Source organism: Cupressus sempervirens, chromosome 5 (genome assembly GCF_028749045.1).
Source record: "Cupressus sempervirens isolate cs-2001-9-10 chromosome 5, ASM2874904v1, whole genome shotgun sequence".
Classification (NCBI taxonomy): Eukaryota; Viridiplantae; Streptophyta; class Pinopsida; order Cupressales; family Cupressaceae; genus Cupressus; species Cupressus sempervirens.
In genome coordinates, this window is record NC_143122.1 from 864,900,444 (window position 1) to 864,918,064 (window position 17,621).

Below are 17,621 nucleotides of genomic sequence, written 5' to 3' on the forward strand. Positions count from 1 at the left end.
ATTGGTGTTCATTGCAGATCCTTTTGAGCAATTGAATGCAAGTTCCAAGGCCACAAAAAAGCTGAAAACACATTTGTCTTCAGACTTAAGTCTGAAAACTTTACCATATGGTTTGATTTTTTAAGAAAATTCTGAATTTTTTCTATGTCACCAAACCTGATTGGTGTTCATTGTAGATCCTTTTAAGCAATTAAATGCAAGTTCCAAGGCCACAAAAAAGATGAAAATACATTTGTCTTCAGACTTAAATCTGAAACTTTATATGGCTCGATATTTTTGGAAAATTCTGAGTTTTTTGGAAAACACGTTTGTCTTCAGACTTAAGTCTGAAAATCTTACCATAAGGTTCGATTTTTTTGGAAAACACATTTGTCTTCAGACGTAACTTAAATCTGAAACTTTATATGGCTCGATATTTTTGGAAAATTATGAGTTTTTTGGAAAACACATTTGTCTTCAGACTTAAGTCTGAAAATCTTACCATAAGGTTCGATTTTTTTGGAAAACACATTTGTCTTTAGACTTGCATCTGAAAATCTTACCATAAGGTTCAATTTTTCTGGAAAATTCTGAGTTTTTTCTATGCCACCAAACCTGATTGGTGTTCTTTGCAGATCCTTTTGAGCAATTAAATGCAAGTTCCAAGGCCACAACAAAGTTGAAAACACATTTGTCTTCAGACTTAAGTCTGAAACTTCATAGGCAGGGGCAATTTTCAAGAAAACTATAATAAACTTATAACTTCCCAATCATCCCAACAATTGTTGCTGAGTGTTTGAGAGTTTTTCTGGTACAAAAATATGATGTTTGAGGGTCAAAATCATCTGGAAAGAGGTAAGTTCCAGAGGTTGTCTTCAGAAATCTGAATTTGTCATAGTGGTGAAAGTTGGTTTATTGCTTCAATAAAAAAAACCTGGTTTATTGCCATGTTTCTCTGGTAATTTGATTCCTAATTCATATTGAAATCTTGAATCATGATTTCAAATGCATTTAATGAAGTGTTAGGAGTATGACTGATTCAAGGATGTCTTCGGACTTATTACATGTTGTCCTTAGAAAATCAGAGTTCTGACTTTGGTGTTGAGGTCTGATTTTACTCATTTTTAAAAGATAATTTTGATCATTTAAGGGCATGTTTGGATGGTCTTGAAGTTTGATTATACATGGTTACAGATTTAATCTGCAGACTAAGTCCTCTGACTTAGTTTTCAGTCTTCATCTTCAAAATTTAGGGACCTCAAGAGTCTTATTCTCTATGCAAATTCAAGACATTTAAGGGTTAAATTGGCTCTTTTTCAAACCCATATTTCTTTTGCAGCCTATGAATGTAAGATTTTCTAAGTCTTTAAATTTAGTTTTTAGGATTAAACAAGGTCTAAAAGTTCTGTCCTATAAAACCATACCGACTTCAAGCTTTAAGCAGGGATAGAAGCGAGTAAAGTGTTGACAAAGAAGCTATCAAAGAGGTTATATCCGGAGTCCTTAATAGTCTTCAAGTGGAAGAAGATTGCAGATACGAATGTGAAACACCTGGACATGAGAAGAATGAAGCGAATGACTGGAACAAGGATCATTTACCTACAAACATAGCAGTTAGAATAATCAGGAGTGACCTCTACCAGGCAGCTAAATTTCCATCTGCCATCCAATGCAATGAACTTCTAGTGGAATGTGGAAGGAACAATGATCGAGAAACTAAGACAATCAAAGCTAAAGGGTGGGTGTTAGTATTCCTAGGAGAGGAGGTAGTTAGAGAAACTTTTGAAGTCCCATAGTACTGAAGGATGCAGATAAGGACTAAGGAAAAAGTTCAAGCATTGTATGAGAAGAGACCTAAGGCATGCATGGACACCATCAATAAGAATTGGATCAGAAAACCAAGGAAACATCACTCTAAGTTACCTAAGAAGCTTGTAAGTGAGGATGAGTATAGTGATATGATTTTTATGCTGAATAGGATCATGGAAACACCCCAAGGGGCTGTAACGCCCCGCTCGGGAACCCAAGAGAAATAAACCTAACATGTTACAATGTTTACTGAACTATTTTTTTTTTTTTGAAGTTTAAACAACATCAAGATAACATTAATGCGGAAGCAATATGAACATACACAACAAATACACATTTGCAATTACAGATATAGTTTCAATTCCTCAAAGGTTCCTTTACGTTGAGTCACATTTAATAATCTTAAATTAATTAGTTTAAGTTTCAAGTACAATGTCTCAAGATCATAAAGGAATAACAGATACATAGTCGCATAAGTATAAACAATACAATGAAAGTACATCCAATCAATAACATCCACTGCACATGTCGCAGGGTATGTGAAAATAGATACTGTACAACAGAATACATGATAACATATATACTTCATCTGAAAAGAAGTCTCTGAGATAAGAAGTAAGAATGATAAAGGTACATCTTCTACAACGAACATCCAACAGTTGGCAATGTGAAGGGGAACCCAAATGGTAAGAAGGCACTACCTCCCGACCGCGTGGTTACCTAGTCAGGCTTCCACTCCCACCGTGCAGGGAAGATAATGAACGATCCACAAACGGCTATCAAACATAAAACACTCCTAGGCATGGAATACCTACTAGCCAAAACTATCTCAAAGGTAACACATACTACTCAAGAAGATAAAATAAACCAGAAAGAAAGAACACTCAATCCAATACTGACATCACATAACCAAACATCATACACAAACCAAGTATAAACCAAATACCAAGATCACAAGATAAAGTCAACAAAAGATAATGCTCCTCAAGTCAAAAACCACATGTCAAAAGTACAACATAATGAAACACCAATCATCATCAATGAAAGTAAGTAACCACAATAAACACATCCAACAATAGATACATTACCAACAATAAGTACACCACATCCAACAATAAGTACACCACATCCAACAATAAGTACACCACCAGAGATACACAAAAACTACAGAGGAGACTTAGGCTACATACTAGGGAGTGTCATCACATGGCTGCTTGAGTTACCCTGGACTGATCTCTTAATAGACCCCGGACCCTCAAGCGTTGAGTTACCCTGGACTGGTTACTCTGAACCCCGGACCCTCAACATCACACATATGAAAACTAGAAAGCCCTCTCAAGAAGACGAGGCACTCATTTCATTCCCATCCTTAGTCTATACAAGCACTAAAGGCATGGGTAGATCAAATATCTCTAACTTATCTTTTTAGTGTGTTTCCCCCCATAAATTTTACTTACTAGATTATCACTTATTACATAACTTGCATTAGGTTACCCTGGTACTGACCACTTTGGGTCCCAGACCCCTATGCAAGCCACTCCCAAGTCACATACCTAGACAACCTCTCCTAAGCACATAAAAACACAGTTGTGTCCCATACCACAACACCCATAAAGATCAAACTCGGTTCCTTAACAGGCAACCTGATAACAAGATGGATCAAACTAAATCCAAATACACATAAATGCTCACAAAACAAATCTCATAAGTATAAACTCCAATTTGAATCACAAGAATCATCATAACATCTAGCCACATAATAGTATCCAAGAAATCTCACAAAACCTCTGGTGTACATCCTAGACTGGTCGACATCTAAACAACACCAAAATCCAAAAAGAAATATAGACAGTACATAGAAAACATCATAGTCTCACAGTTGGATTTGATTGATAATATATTGTTGAATTAATGTAAGGTTTCAATTTTCGTTTTTTTTTTTTTTTTTTTTTTGATTAAATTTTTTTTTTTTTTTTTTTAATTAATTAATTTTTTTTTTTTTTTTTTAAATTTATTATTATTATTATTATTATTATTATTATTATTATTATTATTATTATTATTTTTTAAATTTTTTTTTTTTTTTTTTAATTTATTTTATTTTATTATTATTATTATTATTATTTTTTACTAAGTCAAATTTCAATAATTTTGTTTATTAGAAGAACAACCCTTCTAATAAATTTAGATAAATTATTATATATGAAAATTTTAAGAATTGTATTATAATTCTATATTCTTTATTTTATAATATTTTTCTCAACGAACTTCATAACAATATTATTTTAATATATACATATTTTAATAACATTTACGATATTAAACTGATAGGAAAAATAAATTGAACCCTTCGAATTTTCAATCCTAAGATTTTCATTTCCAAAAACAAACCCCTTCCAAATTTAAATTTCTTAATTCCATTTTAATTCAAAACCCAAATTTCAATTTAATACTAAATTTCTTTCAGAAGTAAAACAAGGTTTTCTAAATAGTTTTTCAATCCCGATTCCTAGAAGAAATCAAATCGCAAAAGATTCAGAAGAAAGGTAGCAAGATTCATTCAATAAAATTTGAGAAAGCAATTTCTAACAAGCACGAAGAAGACAAAGATCCGAAAGTGTTTCTAGAATGGTTCACAAACCCTACCTTGATCTGATGCTAACAATCTGGTGAAACCCTTGCTAATCCGAACCCTTCCAAGCTTCCAAAGATTTCTTTGCTCCCCTTTCCAAAAGTGTGTTCCCTGAAAACCTGTGTGTGCAATAATGACCCAAAACCCTCTAATATAGAATCTAATTACCTTTTAGGGCTTCTGTCCCCACAACTCTAAAATAATAATTACTTTATTTAATTAATTCATTCATGCACAATTAATTTTCCTTTTAATTAAAATTATTATTTTATTATTCCTTTCATGCATGTTAAGTGAATTGTTAAATTACTTTATTTAACTTTCCACTTTACTTTAATAAATTTATAACTTTTTAAATCTCATGTGCACATTATTAAAATATCTTTATTCAAGTTCACATTTTTATTTTTTTAATTAATTTTATTTTTAACTCATGCATAATTCATGCGATCTATAATCTTTATGATAATTAAATATCTTTTCACTTTTAATTTCATTTTTAGAAACTTAATTGATAAAATATTTATTAACTTAAATAACAATAATATTTAGCATTTATTTAAAAATGCACTCTAAATATATTATTATTAAATTAAATAAATATAATCAAGTTCTAAATTTAAACTTTAACTTTTATCTCCAATATTTAATTATCTCTTATGTAATTAATTCATTCATGCACAATTAATTTTCTTTTTAATTAAGATATTCTTTTATTAATCCTTCATGCACTTTAAGTGAATTGTTAAATTACTTTATTTAACTTTTCACTTTGACTTTGCTTTTAAAGTTAATTTATAATTTTAATCTCATGCGTACTTTATTAAAATACTTTTATTCAAGTTCACATGTTTTTATCTTTTAAATTAATTTCTATATTTTAAACTTATTCATGCGAACTTAAAACATATTCATAATTTAATATCTTTTTCCTTTTTAATATATTTTTGAACGTTTTAATTTGATAAATATTTATTAACTTAAATAACAATAATATTTAGCATTTATTTAAAAATGAACTCTAAATATATTATTATTAAATTAATAAATATTATTACCTTCTAAATTTAATCTTAAAACTTTTATCTTCAATTTAATTCTTTATATTTAATTAATTTCTCAATTAATTAAATATAATTAAATATTCATAATATCATAATAATTTTTCATTAAATTAAATTATTAATTTAATCTATTAATTAGACTTAATTAATAGAAAATACATCAAACACTCACAAAACAACATACACACAAAAATACTCACGGGTTTTAAAAAGGGTAGACAGTCTGTTACGAGTCCTCCTTGCAGGACAAGTATTATAGGCTTATGGCTAGGATTGGACCTGATCATTATCTTCCCATTCTCACCATTTGAGTATTTGTAATAGGGCGCGCTCATCCTGGCAATTCAGGGAAGTCGATGCCCGGTACCTACATCCTGCATAAAAGACGAGCATGTACATGTATATAATATATCTAAACTAAACAGACAATGGCGGGGAGTGGTTCATCGTGTAGATCCCGACTAGCAGGTGACTACGACTCCCTCCCTTAACCACATCAAACATGTCAGACAGAAAGATAAAATAAACACACACACACCATACACATGCAAGTATAATAATCACAAATCTAAGATCAAATGTGTACATATAATAATACATCTCTATCAATACAACATAATCATCATTAAAGACATCATGTTAACATTTTTATGAAAGGAACCACATTTACTAACTAGGATCATCAAAATACCATTAACAACACATGAATGAAATCAACTAAGCAATAATAACCGATGCATTTGTAATCAAAGTCATGAAATAATATCATAATAATGTAAATCTAGTATCTCTAAAACTAATCAATGCATAAAATTAGCTTAAAAGAATTTGACAATGATAATAGAATGTGAACTAGGGGCAGGCACTACAGGGGCCTTTTTCGAGACTTGGATGTTTTACTTCATTGAGGAAATATCTTCAGGAACGATAACGATGAACTAAGTCAAGATGATAAGTGACAATATGATACCCAATTAAGGAACTTAGAACAAAGAAATTCTATATGAGTTCCAATGTGATATGTTTGTTGGCAAGAACTATTAAGTATCTAGGTCTTATGTGCAAAGGCATGATAGGAAACGATAAAAGACAGTTTAAGTGTATAGTTATCATCTTGAGTTACAACTACACGAAAGAGAAAGCTATAGGAGAGTTAATTATATTTTCACCACGAACATCACATGCACACTTCAAGATGGGTTACATAGAAGGTTATCTAGGGAGCTCATGATATTGACTGAGAAGTATAGGTATTGGTACACCCAGTTCCCCACTTTTACTTACATCATGATCTAGGGATTTTCTTCGAAGCCTTACAAACTTCCTAAGTATCTTACAAATAAGATGGTCTTGTTGAAGGTGGCCAGGCATTTGTTAGTGTTTGATTTTACACAGAAGGAGAAACACAAACAAGGATGCCTTCCCCTATCACATTGAGGAAGATGCTTGAGTCATGTTCTTCATTGCAGACGATAGAGATGGTAAATATGGACCTGCAATTTTATCACCTTGGGGGCTATGAAGAAAAGAAAGAATTTGATCTATTTTAGAAAATCCATACTTATATGGGGAAAAGACACATACACAAGATAGATATAAGGACTATTGGGAAAATTTAGTGGACGAATATGCTATAAGGAGAAAGATCTCGTCTAGGATGTCAATTGATTTCACGAGGAAGTGTAGTATTTTCCCTATTCTTAATCAAGTCAGAGATGATGGAAATCATATTCATCTTCATTATTAATGTGAAAAAAGCAAGCCAATCGTGCCACCCAATTGATCACAAAGAGAAGGGCTTATAGAATTGGGCATCTTGATGAGGGAGGTGGTGGATAGATTAAGAACATGGGTTGATAACCAGAGAAACAAGGTGTTACCTATACACATGTTGTCATGTCCCCTTTCTAGAGTGGACACCAGAGACAATAGAGTTGGCCTATCATTAGAGTCCCGTAGGCTGGCAGTGTTGTTTAGGGACTCAGTCAGGGTACACACTGTTCGGATCTGGAGTTTCAGATAGTAGGAGAGCAGTTGGGAGCAGTTCCTTAATTGTAGGAGGAGTTTCCTACATTTTAGGAGGTGGAGATGGATTACATTCTTGAGTCCCTACGAGATCATTCTATGGTTTCGGTTTCGAGAGATTCGGAGACATTCATATTTTTTAGGAGTATCCCTATTTTTGAGGGATGAGACTGTCAGTTATTTCAGATTATCTAGCATCAGTCATAGGAAGTGACGAAATCAATTTCACCTTGTAGAGGTGTTTTGGCTATTAGTTTGCCCTTTGGGAAATATTTTAATATATTTAAATATTATCCTAAGTTAGCATTTTAATAATTTAAATAAGGCTAAGTTATAGCCATTTTGGAGTAATAAGGGGTTTTTTGGCCTCATCTGGGTGAATATCCCTTGGTGTAATAGCTCGTTGGAAAGGTCTTGAACTTTTCTAAATATTTCTCTTTTGACTCAAAGCATGTCAATGAACGGATTTCTTTCTATTGGGGAAAAGGTCATTTTCTAGATACTTGACTACTTTAAAAATGAGAAATATATTATTTTATAACCCAACGACACATGGAGACACTTTAAGGGTTCGAGCTAAGTTTGGTGGGTTATAAGGAGGTAAAGATAAATTTCGAAGGCATTATTGACATATTACATTTTGGATTTGGGTTTTGGGCTCTGATTGAGCTTTCAACATTTGGGATGCCAAACCCTCTTGCTTTGCTTGTTTGGGATGTAGCCCCCAAAACAATGGTTTGGATTCTTAGCAGTCAGAAGCATCTTGGATATTGTGCATTGTTTCTTCAGGCGAACGCAGTATTGAATCAGAGTTTTAGCTGGGGTTTGGACATTTTATCCACGTGTGGGCACTTTGCAGCTGTACGGCCGTGCCTGGCAGCCATATTCTTTCACATGTGCGGCACTTGAAGAGCTGGAATCTGGCTGTAAATTCTTTTTGGGCTCATATTTCTCATTCACGCCTTCAAGTTGGCTTTGTCCTTGGTTGTATTCATTTGGATATGATTATAAATCTTCATCTGGTTACTTATTAGGCGTATATTCAAGAAAATCTGCTTGAAGCGACTTTGTTTTAAATATATTTGGAATACATTTTCAGAACTGGTTCATGTTATTGTACTTCTGTTATTACTTATTGAAAATCATCAAAAAATACAAAACAATCAAACACTTCTGCAACTTCTGTCTAGCTCTGCAAGAAAATTTTAATAAATAGGGAAAACAAATTTAGAAATATAAATTTACAGCAGATTAGCAGAAGAGATCCATCAGGGATCTTTCAGTGGTATCAGAGCTATAGTATCTTGCTAGCCTGTGAGGTCAAGAAATTGAATTTTTTGTTTGGTAAGATATTCATTGCAAAACTGTGGTTTGATAAAAGACTAGATATAAAAAGACAGCATTTTCTTAATATGCATTGGAGGAAATAATACCACAGTTACAGAGCATAGATATTCTTGTCTTGGGGTACTAGAGAATCGGCAAACAAGAGATACAGGAAAATTAAAGATGATGGAGGTATGAGTTTTATTTTATAAAAAAAAATAATAACTGGCAAACTTAGAATATACAGACTGCAAATTTACAAACTGGGAAGTGGTTGTTTTCTTTTAGTTCAAGTTATACGTCAATGCAGATGGATGGACAAGAGGTTGAAAGGAACAAGTGTTGAATGCCGTGCATTGTAAATACCTCAGAAATACTCCTCATGGGTTGAAATACAGTCGTCACTTCTAGGTTCGAGTAGGAGTTACATTGCCAGGGGTATTTGAGTGGTCATTGCGCCAGTTCGGATGGATATGTGAAAGCGTCCAAGTTTATACAGGGTCTACAAATAGGAAGATAGAGTTTTCTGGACGTAGCTAACAACAAACCCTCATGTGGACGCCCTCAAAATACATGGTCGGGTGCAGTAATGAAAGGTGGGAATTTCATTGAATGAGAGTGTTTTAACCTAACGTGAATTGCAGGAATTTCGACTAAAGTGTAGTTGATAATATCAGGAGTTTATTCCTATTATTGTAGTTGCCAATCATCGTAACAGAGATTTGAACTTCAGCACCATCAACGTTTGGAAATCACGGGTGAGGGCAAAATCAAATTTGTCGGGTCTTCACGCCAACACAAACTCCTTACGCACGGCATTAATAGTGGTCCATACTGTGATTTTAAGCCAGTGGAAGGTTGTCGTGAATGGGTATGGGAAGTTGGGTTGAGAAGGGAGTCTAACTGGGATGTCAAATATGGAAGAACTTTGCTAGTGCAGTCACTGTCAACACTCGGATATGGGTCTATGATTATCCTTCACCATCTCCATTTACTTGTGTATTTCTGTCTAGAACTACCATCCACCCCAGGTACAAGTCTGACATGCAATCACCATTATTCAGGGAGTCATGAAGCCATATGTATAATGCAAGAGTATTTTTACTGGGTATTGACATTGTTAATGGTTTTCTAGTTTAATCATTGACTGTGATTGATTATTGTATTTTTTTTCTCCTCTAAATAAATGTTAAGTATGATGGATTAATGCACAATCATGAATGGTAATTCCAGATTGATTTCGTGAGTTTACCATTGAGTTCAGTTTATACCATGGCTAGAAATAAAAATGGGTGCTCTAAGGTTTCATCTTCGTTAACAACCACAAGTAAGATACCTCTTGCCAAGACATTCAATGTTGTAATTATGAGCAGCTACCATCAATATTGTTCTCTTCTTAAGGAGATACACAACCTCCTTTCCTTTACAGAATTTATGGGTGTACTTGAAGCAGATGATAACTAGGTATCTACAAGCTCCTTTCAACAGCAAAAAGAGAAAGAAATATTAAATGATAATAAAGAATGCCATGATCAGATAAATGATGCAAGGAAACAAAGGGAATCATCCATTAGATCGTTATTTCTACCAACAGAAGAAGAGGCCAGCATTGATTTGGATGGAACAACTAGTAATACAGAGGGTCAGGATTATCTTGATGAGTTTGCACAAGAGAGTAATCTGGACATAGGCATTTCAGAGGCAGTGGGTGATGAGACTTCATGTCATGATGAGTCTGATTTCTTAGACCATACCCTAGAAATCAGAGTAGTGTGTACTCATAGTGACACTGAATCCCAAGATCATGATTCAGTTGTACGTGCAGACACATGGGGAGCTGATGAGAATGAGCATAGTGTGGTGACAACAGTTTCATCATTGATAGAGGAGGTGGTCTCAGAGGTACAAAGTTGCAGTACTATAAATGAGGATACATGCATTAGTGAATGCATACTGGATACTCCTTACAGCGATGTACATGACTCCGACACAGTATTCTACCATAGCGCAAATTCAGAGGTAGTACACATGCCTGAGAACTATCATTTTCAGATTCCTCATCGCTTGATTAGACAACTCAGGGTTGATGATAGGAGGGTAGACATAGTGGTTGAGCACTTTGATGTCACTCGACAGAGGTTATCTACACTCAGTTGGAGTGCTCTTGTGACTGATGAGCAGGATAGTGGAGGATTTTCCATGGCAGATTTCCATGCTCTTCATAAGGCTATGGGGATATTGAAGCAAAACTTATACTATCCGTGTTGTGATAGTGTGCACCCATCTTCAGAGGATACAATTATTGACTGTAGGCACCTAACTCAGTAGTTTGGGAGGATTGGTTGGTGGGACTAGCAAATGATCCAGCATTATGTCAAGTAGTTTCCGACATGGGCTATCACATCTATATCACAAAGACTTCATACGGGATCATGGTTACAGGATGATGTGGGTATTAGCAGACATGATGCTTTGAACGATTATTACTTTCGTGGTGGTATCACAATGGTTGCGAAGAGATATGGGATGATAGAGGTTTCTAATTATCCCTGTTTATACCTGATGGATGGGTGTTGGTTCAGATGGTGTTGGAATCTGGGTGTTGTTTTGTTTGACGCCTTGTCTTACAAGGATTCCAGTATGTTACCACCTTGGTTGTGGGAACACTCTCATCCAGTGTGGGATCCTGGTATTATCCTATGTAGTGCATTTGATTGGGCGATCCTTGATGTGTTGCTTCATTTCACACAACTAGGAGTGTACATCAGAGTGGCACAACAGGAGTTTGTTCATTGCTTGTGGACAAGCAATCTCCGTGAAGGGAGGATTGTCATGTCCCCTTTCTAGAGTGGACACTAGAGACGATAGAGTTGGCCTATCATTAGAGTCTCATAGGTTGTCAGTGGTGTTTAGGGACTTAGTCAAGGTACACAGTATTTGGATTTGGAGTTTCAGACAGTAGGAGAGCAGTTGGGAGCAGTTCCTTAATTGTAGGAGTTTCCTACATTTTAGGAGGTGGAGATGGATTACATTCTTGAGTCCCTACGAGATCATTCTATGGTTTCGGTTTTGGGAGATTCGGAGACATTCCTATTTTTTAGGAGTATCCCTATTTTTGAGGGATGAGACTGTCAATTATTTCAGATTATCCGGCATCAGTCATAGGAGGTGATGAAATCAATTTCACCTTGTAGAGGTGTTTTGGCTATCAGTTAACTATTTGGAAAATATTTTAATATATTTAAATGCTATCCTAAGTTAGCATTTTAATAATTTAAATAAGGCTAAGTTATAGCCATTTTGGAGTAATAAGGGGTTTTTTGGCCTCATCTGGGTGAATATCCCCTGGTGTAATAGCTTGTTGGAAAGGTTTTGAACTTTTCTAAATATTTCTCTTTTGACTCAGAGCACTTTGGTGAACGGATTTCTTTCTGTTGGGGAAAAGGTCATTTTCTGGATACTTGACCACTTTAAAAATGAGAAATATATTATTTTATAACCCAACAACACATGAAGACACTTTTAGGTTTTGAGCTAAGTTTGGTGGGTTATAAGGAGGTAAAGACAAAGTTTGAAGGCATTATTGACATATTACATTTTGGATTTGGGTTTTGGGCTCTGATTGAGCTTTCAGCATTTGGGATGCCAAACCCTCTTGCTTTGCCTGTTTGGGAAGTAGCCCCCAAAATAGTGGTTTGGATTCTTAGCAGTTAGAAGCATCTTGGTGATTGTGCATTGTTTCTTCAGGGGAACGCAGTATTGAGTTAGAGTTTTAGCTAGGGTTTGGACATTTTATCCATGTGTGGGCACTTTGCAGTTGTACGGCCGCGCCTAGCAGCCATATTCTTTCCCATGTACAACACTTGAAGAGTTGAAATTTAGCCGTAACTTCTTTCTGGGCTCATATTTCTCATTTACATATTCAGGTTGGCTTTGTCCTTGGTTGTATTCATCTGGATATGATTATAAATCTTCATCCGGTTACTTATTAGGCATATATTCAGGAAAATCTACTTGAAGCGAATTTGTTTTAAATATATTCGGAATACATTTTCAAAACTGGTTCATGTTATTGTACTTCTGTTATTACTTTTTGAAAATCATCAAAAAATACAAAACAATCAAACCCTTGTGCAACTTTTGTCTAGCTCTACAAGAAAATCTTAATAAACAGGGAAAACAAATTTAAAAATATAAATTTACGGCAGATTAGCAGAAGAGATCCCTCAGGGATCTTTCACATGTAAGGATGCAAAGCGAGAAATCTTCTTCAAAATAAGATTTGAAAAAACTATCAGTGCTTCAAGACTACACATTGAGGATGGACAAACCTCAAAGAAAAGGGACAATGTGGTAGAGGAATTACAAGAAGCAAATGAGAGATCTACTAGTAAGAAATTTGGAAGAAAAAGGCACAAGTCTACCACAACTTCCATTGCCAATTTTTCATCAATAAGAGATAGAGATGCAAAATAAGGAACTAAGTTCAAAATAGGTGGAGATACAAAGATTCTATCTATGGAAAGTCAAGAAGTGGCCTCATCTACACAATTAGTGTAGCAAGGAATAGAGATATGTTAGGATCTCCTACCATTTGACTGGTGGTCGATTTGGGAGATGATACAATACAACTTAGTCTCAGCATGTAGGAGGTTGATGATGAAATCATTTCAGCATTGAAGGGACTTAATGAAGACGAGAAAATGGATGATGGTATGTGAAAGATTCCCAATTTCGGTGACTGTGGAAATTACTGTTTGTTTCAAAATCTGAATCTATGACTAGTGTTTGTTACCACTGAATGATCTTAGCTGAATTCTGATTTCATTTTTCTTTTACTTGTTTTTTTAGTTTTTTTGGGTTTTTTGGAAATAAAACAATTACATAACAAATAGGAAATAAATAGCACTTAAGAAATGTAAACATATGCTGCAAATATTACCATTACTGAATTCTGGAATACTACATACCCAAACCAACCAGCAACTTGATATATTAACTTAAAAGAGATCACTGCCAATATAAAATACTATGTTAAATAGGGATCAACACCAGCTAAAGGGAGATGCTTTGAGAATGATTCAACCCTAAAGAAATTGCTGCAATGAACCATCCAATGCCAGAGGGAAGCAATGGCATCCAATTATGAAGAAAAAAGACCTCCAACTTCCATGTGAGTTGCTGGAATGAAATGCTTGTTGCCAAAAGCCAGTCACCCAGCTGCAAGTGCCCTACTCACTCAAATGATAATGCCAAGGTAAATCAACCACCTTCTTTGTCAATCTGAATGCAATGAAATACAATTCCGATCACCAAGACCTGTTGAGGTTTGCGTCCCAACAATCCAGACTTGAGGGTTTCGTCCCAAGCCACAAAATCGCCCTTCTAGAGCAATTTCACAATTCATAAGTTTCAAAATGCCAAAAGATAATGAACAATTAGGTCTTCATCTCCTTATAACTCCTCCCAAATGCAAATCAAACTCTAAATGAGAATTACACTTTGCACTTTATAATAAAATAACATTTTCCCTAATAAAGGTGTCTAGGCTATAGGAAAAACATTACTTTATTAAAATGTCATAACTCAAAGTGCCAAAAAGACTTTGGATAATGAAAATAGTTTATAATAATTCAAGAGCTTTCCAACGAGGTATAACACAAGGGCACATCTAACCAAACGAAGCCATATTCCCCTTATTACTTCGAAATGGCTATATAAATATCCTTATTATAATTTATTTAAATGCTAACTTAGGAAATATTTAAATATATTAAAATATCCCCCATTTTGCCTCTGAAAGCTCAAACTAACCAAATAAACGTAAAACTAACCATGTCACCTATTTGTGACTGATACCAGATGAGATGGGTCAATTTGGAAACTGCCACATCCTCTTAAAATGTAGGGATACCCCCTAAAATCAAGGAACTGCACCCAACTGGCTCCCAATTGCCTGTAAAGTCAAGCCTAGTCACTGAATATCTTGTATGAGTCTCTATCCAAAATTGCTAGCCTACGAGACCGCCATGATAGGCTAACTCAAATAACTCTAGTAGTTAGACTAAAGAGGGGACATGACAGTATGAATTTATACATAGTTCTTGAGTGGTTGAGGGAGAGCATAAAGAAAAGAAGAGTAGTACTCCCTATAGATAACATTGATACATTCCTGAATGGGATAGGCAAGGTGAAGGAACCTAAACAAGCAAAGAAAATTTATAAGATTATTAGAGAGGCATTAGGATCTTGAACTTTGTGTATGGTTGTCCCAGTTGGTGACAAGACCAAAGATGAGGTTGCTCCAATTGACAATCACATCACACCATTTGAAACTGGGCCATCCACTAAAGTTAGAAATTCAAGGAATGGAGGGCTACTAGAGATGCAATTGCAGAATGGATGGACAAGCTGAAAAAGAAGAAAGATGAACAAAAATTGGATATATGATGTTGAAAGAATACATAAACAAACACATTAATCCATTAGGACATGAGACTAATGCACTTGTTCCATATGTCCCTACTTCTCAAGATACTTATGATGTGATAAGGAACACCTATCAAGAGGTAAAGGAATGTGCATGTGATATCAAGAAACAAGTAGGAGGCTTCCTTATTAGGATGATTCAAGTGTATGAGAAGATCACAATATTGATGAATAAATTGCAAGGACTGGAGGGGACATGGAAGGAATTTCAGCCCATTGAATACTAGATGATCCCTTGTCTTAAGGCATTGAAGAGTGTTCCTACATCAATCCTGATTCAAGGAGTAATTGATAGAGGAAGTTCTTATGACTTTGATTATTGGTATCTTTCATTGTCCTTGATGAGGCCTACATATGAGCATGCACAGGCTGATTGTCTGGTTTTTGAGGCTCCTTTCCATGAGATACATTTGAAATTCCTTGTTGAAAATGGAATTGCTTGGTTTTGATGTTGCTTCCTGCGAGTTGGATTTGCATTAGTTGAAAGAGAAGATGGAATCAGTCCACTTAGGAGATATGGACACTCTTGATAAGAGTCAAGTGGATGGATTTCTCTCACTTATGACTTCCTTGTGTGATATATAGTGGCATAGTTCAGATAAGGATAACATATTGGATATTTACATGGAGAAGTTAGAGGTCAATGAATTACAACACAACAACCTTCCCAGTGTTGCCATGGATGAACTTACAGCAATTATGGTTAAGTCCATTAAATTTGCAAGAAGGCAGAAGGAAAAGGGACTGCATCTCTTTGATGATGAGTTGTATGTTGACTAGGCACGTTCCTTGTTTCTTATTGTTCCTCAAGCCATTGAATTTTCTCATTGGCTTATGTTGTGGTGCTTCTTTCTCATTGGTATTTTGCAGCTGCCCTGATTTTGCGTTTTCTATGGATTATTCTTGGCATTGATTATGTTCTAATCTCGTTCATTCATTGTAATAGGGGATCCTATATAAACCCAACCCCTATCATTTGTAGAGATAGATTGTTGGAGAATTGTTGCTAATATACTATCAAATTTTCTCTATTATTCATTGTGTTTTGCATGGTCAATTATTGTGATCTTTTTTTGAGTACTACATGCTGATCTATATTCCTTGGAATGGAAATGATTTCAAGTATTTAAAATTTTCTTTGAGTAATTTAGTTGGGTAAGAGTAATTGTGAATACATCCTTGCTTGGCTCAATCATTCACCAAACTATTAGCTGCTTACTAATTGTAAATCCTACCTTGCATGGTGGAATGGTGTTATCATGAATTTCACTTCAATTGATACTTGCTCATGGATTTGCATCCATAGATGGGATTAATGAAATGGCGGTAATGTGAACATCTTTCGAACACACCTTAGAAGTTTTTACTAGGTGAGTAGAGTTAATGACAAGACTACACCTAGTAGAGTCCAAGGATATTCTTTGTTTTTTGTGACCTCAAGTTGCAATAGTTAGATTCGTAGGTTTAATTTGATTGCATTTCATATATTAGAAATTGGAAGATATTTTCATTGCACATTATGAAGCCATATCATTCGAAGTCCAATTGACAAATCCTAGTGAACAAACATAAGTCCCTCATGATACCAACATATCACATTATTATCAGTGAGTGAATATCCACCATTGAGTAGGAACCTTGGAGCCGCCTTTTAATATGTTTCATTCCAATCTTTAGCATAATTGGTGTCTTTATTCAAGAGAGGAATCAATTTTCAGTTTTTCATCTTGAAATATCGAGTGTTTTATCATGTATGTTGTAAGGGTATAAAACTCGCATCAACATGTATGAAGCCCCAAACATCATGGACTTACTTACTGGGACGACAGGTTTCTTAAGGCAAAAAGATTTGTTGCAGGAGAGTCAGGAAAGTTTAAAAGCACTCAAGAAGAATGTCTAACAAACGCATAACAAATGCAAAACCAACATAAGTTATATGTTGATCAATACACAGTTGAGCATAGTTTTGAGATTGACAATATGGTATATTTGAGACTTCATCCTTATAGACAGTCTACATTGAAGAAGAGTGGTGTTGAGAAACTTAAGCCATGATTTTATGGTTCATATAGAGTCACTTAATGCTTTGGGAAGGTGGCCTACTATCTGGAGTTGCCAGCGTAGTAAAGTGCATAATGTATTTCAAGTCTCCAAGCTGAAAAAGCTTTAGGACAGAATGAGTTTCATGTTCAAAATTGCCACCCCTAGATGAAGAGAGGAAATTAACATTGATACCAAGGAGAGGACACTACAGAGGAGGACAATTAAGGAACATTCGGTTAAATGGAGGAACCTGC

General features: G+C 34.8%; 1 protein-coding gene across 3 annotated transcripts in view; it reads left to right on the plus strand.

The window, feature by feature from the left end:
- LOC149558653 (UMP-CMP kinase 3-like) overlaps positions 1–17,621 on the plus strand; it is a 219,602-nt gene that overhangs the window by 189,334 nt on the left and 12,647 nt on the right. The window lies entirely within an intron of this gene.